Source organism: Nicotiana sylvestris, chromosome 8, assembly GCF_000393655.2.
Source record: "Nicotiana sylvestris chromosome 8, ASM39365v2, whole genome shotgun sequence".
Lineage (NCBI taxonomy): Eukaryota > Viridiplantae > Streptophyta > Magnoliopsida > Solanales > Solanaceae > Nicotiana > Nicotiana sylvestris.
In genome coordinates, this window is record NC_091064.1 from 132,958,769 (window position 1) to 132,963,664 (window position 4,896).

The window sequence follows — 4,896 nt, forward strand, 5'->3', positions numbered from 1 at the left end:
GTAATAATTCTCTTACATTCCTAAACGCTTACATATTGTTCTCTGTGGGATTCGACCCCGACTCATAGTTGGGTAAATTATATTGCATGCGACTATGTCCATTTACTTTTTAGTAGTGGATTTGGACCTCATCAATGAGCAGGGATTATACAGTATTGAATTAGGACAAAGTGTCAAAAATCTATTTAGCTTGCCTACTGATTTAGACCTGTTAAATCTGAATAGTTTTAAATGACAGAGCACAGTTTCAGAGTTGCAGAATTTAAATCGCCTTATAGGCTTGCCTGAACGCAGAACAGTGATGTCCTAAGAGCGTGATATCTACATTGATGCAGTAGAACAATGAACAGTTTTAAACGGACACTTGGGATCCTATAGACATGCTTTCCAGGCGGTGTTGATTTAAAGCAGTGTTTGAAAACTCATTTAAAGAAACAGATAGTTGATTAAACCAATTTATAATGAACTAACATGGATTAAACTGATTTGTTCAACTAACCTGATTTTTTAGTTCTATAGGCAGGATTTCTGATTTCAGTTCCTATAGACATGGTATCTAATTATTAAGAGCTGATTTTCGAACTTATAGGCATGATTTCTAGTGAGACGAATGTAAAGACACACTGTAATAGAAACTGAACTCAAACACTTTACACTCTATAGGCATGATATCTAATTATGAAGTTGATTTTAACCCTATAGACATGATTTCTATTATTGAAAGCCATTTAGATCCTATAGGTATGATTTCTACTATTGAAGCCATTTAGATCCTACAGACATGATTTCTAATATTGTGAAAGTAAATTAAACATAGCAAGTGCATTAACACAATCCTATAGGCATGGTATCTACCCGAGTTACCCAACAGACATGTAACTACACACCCCTTTTCCACTAATCACCCCAATGTTGTTTACAAAAAATTATTACAGACCAGCTGAATAAATTACATAAATAAAGAAAAAGAAGAAGTTAACTATAGGGAGCCTAGAGCAGGACCAAATGACTTCCCAAGCCTCCAATAGCCCAGGCAGTATCATGTCTAGGTGTGTCAAAGTTCCCTAAGGACCTCAAGGATCCCAGGCAGTGCTCACACCTAGACCTTTTCTCAACAATAACTAATTTAAGTGCAGTGTGGAAGGGCCAGCTCTGACATACCAGAGTTTAGAGTGATCTCAAGGACCTCAAGGCAGTACACATGATATAAGGGCAAAACATAATATTCGAGGAGTAATGTGAGAGTGCATAATGACTTTGAAAGAGTTTGGTAAACAGAGAAAGAAGGTCTTAGTAGTAAAAAAGAACTTTTATGAAAGTCAGAACAAAGTTAGAGTAGGAATAGTTTAAGAAGACATGAAATACATTTTAAAACAATTAAAAAGCAGGTTAGAGGACATACAACTTCAGAACAGACCTCACACAAGGGAAAGAGGTATAGGAACACCTAGCATACACCTTAGTGATGGAAATCAAATACACAGATGGTAGTTGCAAAGTTAAGTTGAGAACACATAGGTTTAAGACACAAATAGAATTACATTAGTGAAATACAACAAACTAGACTAGACAAACATTTCATGGAAATATTCAAAATTTTAGAACAAGTAGGATTTAGTCATGCTGGGTGAAATCATAAGCATACAATGCAGCTTGGGACATGCTCGTGGACCAATTATTTAAAGCAGGATTGGCATGCCAAACAATATAAAGCTATAAGCTTAAACATGCTTTGTGATACAACAATCTAGGCATGCTGATTGCATACTAAGTAAAATAGCTCATAGAACTGGAAATCAAAATTGATAAACTGCAGGAACAAAGTAAACACATAGTTTGGAATGTGAATTGAATCAGAACATACCAGTTAAGGAGAGTATACAGAATACAGAGTAGAGATAATGCCAGTAGCCAGCCTTGGCTTATAGCCGGTGAACTAATAAGAATTGTAAGGAATAGAAGGGGGTAGAGAGCTTTTGAGAGTATAATAGGGTAGATGAACTAGTGTTCCTTGTTCTCTTGAACTTGAAGTAAGAGGGGGGTTTATATAGTAATCGGAAGCTTGGTACATAAGGTAAGAGATCAATTAAGTAGCAAAATCATGTAAGTCACATGTAAATCAGCAAGATCTTCCCTTAATCAAGGGACAATTAAATCAACGGTAAAATATGCTAAGTATTTAAGGAAAAGAATCAAGTAAAGTTTAGGTATAGAGTAGGTAATTAGGGGTAAATGAACAGCAGTTTAGTTAAGGAAATAAATCAGTAATAATCAGCGAAATACAAACAAGGCAGGAAAAACAATTAAGGCAAGCAAATTCAATCAAATTGAGTAAAGAGCTAAGAATCGAACGTTTAAAGGAAAACGTTCAAATTAAACCAGGAAATAAGGGATTCAGTATAATCAAGGGTTCAGAAAGTCATGAAAGAGTCAGCATATAAAATAAGTTAGAACATGGATAGTCAGGATTTCACATAGCTTTAACAAAACACATAATTAAACAACACTGATTCAAGGAGAAATATACAAGTCTTAGCATGAATGGTCAGAATGAACACAAGAACATAAAATCAGTGAACGGTCTAACTAAGAAATTTAGTAGAAGTATATTAGGACAAGGAAATCATAGGAAATACGAAGAACCCAAAGCAAGAATACAATCAGATTTACTAATATTCAGAAACCAAATGAAGAGCCCCAAAAATTAGGGCTTTTGATACAAGCGAGATAGGGTTGTAGCAGACTCATAGAAATCAGTTAAAATATATGAGAAGCAGAAGTTTAAACACAAAAAATCATCAAACATATTTTAAAAGAAATTCTGGAAACCCTAGTTTTAGGAAAAGATGAAAATTGCTTGAAAATTACTCGGTTCTTGTAAAGAATCCCAAGGCTGTTATAAGACTCACATGAAACAAGCCTAAATCATCTTATATCTATACAGATCTAAGAAGTTTAGAAAAGAAATTAGGGTTTCGAAGAGAACCATAGAGAGGTGAACGAACCTATTTAGAAAACCATATATCGTAGTCAATTTTGAACGATCTCACTTAGAATCACACAGGAATGGCGTAAAACAAGCGAGGGAGGAGCCATAGATGCAAGTCACTAACCCTGGTCCCTTGAGGGGCATGGAGATGGCAAGAGTGATGTGAGGGAGGCCATTGGAGGCCTGAGAGGTGGTGAGAGATCACAGGAGACGGCCATAGATGAGTGACGGCATTTGGAGATTAGGGTTTAGGTTGACAGCGTTTAAGAGCATAGAGGATTAGGTGACGGCGATATAAGGTGGGAAATTAATTAGGGTATTGGGGTATAGGTTGGTTTAATTAAGGAAAGGGGAAACCTGGATCGCTGATCAAAATGATCAATGGCCAGGATTTGGCCGGGTGTTTGAGTTGAGCAGATGGGTATTGGGCCCGGGTAGATATAAGTTTAAAAATTGGGCTGGTATTGGGGTTGGGTTTGGGCTAAAATTGAAATAAAATTAGGCTATATTTTAAATAGTCATTTTAATACTATATAATTTATAAGAAATAATAAATTATTTTTGAAAAATAATTTCGTGTACTAAAATGGTCTAAAATAGTTATTTAATATTTTAAAAATATTAAAGATCATTTTATGCATCAGCAATGTAATTATGCATTAATAGGGCTTGTATTGCAAATATATGCAAATTAACTTAAAAATATAAATGCAATTATAAAAATTCACAAAAAATATTTAAACAATATTTTGGCATAAATATGGAATTTAGATGCCTAAATCGCCACAAAGATAATTTGAAGGATAATTATTGAAAATTTTATAAGTAAAAAGGGGAGAAATAAATCAATTTGAAGCCTTTAAAATTATAAAAAAATTATAAAAATGCTTATGCATGCTTATATATGCATATATGCTATTTTGAAAGTGCTATATATATATATATATATTAAAAATATAAGGAAAAATTGGGTATCAACAGCGAGTGCAAATTTTTCTAGGTGAGGATATCTAGTTTCGGCCTCACCTAAGGTCCTACTAACAAAATAAATCGGAAATTTCATACCTTGCTCTTTTCGGACTATTACTCTACTTACCGCTATTTTCGATACTTATAGATACAAGTATAGATGTTCGTCTACCCTTGGCGTATGAAGCAATGGCAGGCTCAATAAGTATCACTTAAGTTCTTTTAAGGCCCATTGGCATTCTAGGGTCCATGTGATCTTGTCGGGGTTTATCTCGATCCCTCTGTTGGATACCATAGATCCGAGAAATTTACCGGACCCGACCCCGAACGCACACTTTTCTGGATTTAGCTTCATGTTGTATTTCTTCAATATACTGAAGGTTTCCTGCAAATGCTTTAAATGGTCCTCTGCTCGCAGGGGCTTAACTAACAAACATATCGTCAATATAAAATTCCATGGTTTTCCCTATTTGTTCTTTGAACATTCGGTTTACTAGTCGTTGATAAGTGGCACCAACATTTTTTAATCCAAATAGCATTACGTTATAGCAGTATGTGCCATACTTAGTAATAAAAGAGGTTTTTGCTTGGTCATCCAGGTTCATCCGTATTTGGTTGTACTAGGAATAGGTATTGAGAAAACTGAGAATCTCGTCGCCGGCCGTGGCATCGATCATGGGATCGATGTTAGGCAAAGGAAAAGAATCTTTGGGGCATGCCATATTTAAATAATTATAATTTACACACATTCTTAGTTTGTACCCTTTCTTAGGAACTACTACTACACTTGCTAACCATTCCAGGTATTTGACCTCCCTGATGGACCCTATTTTAAGGAGTTTACTTACATCGTCCTTGATGAAGGCATGCTTGATCTCGGACTGGGGTCTCCTTTTCTATTTTACCGGACATAACTTTGGGTCCAAGCTCAGTTTGTC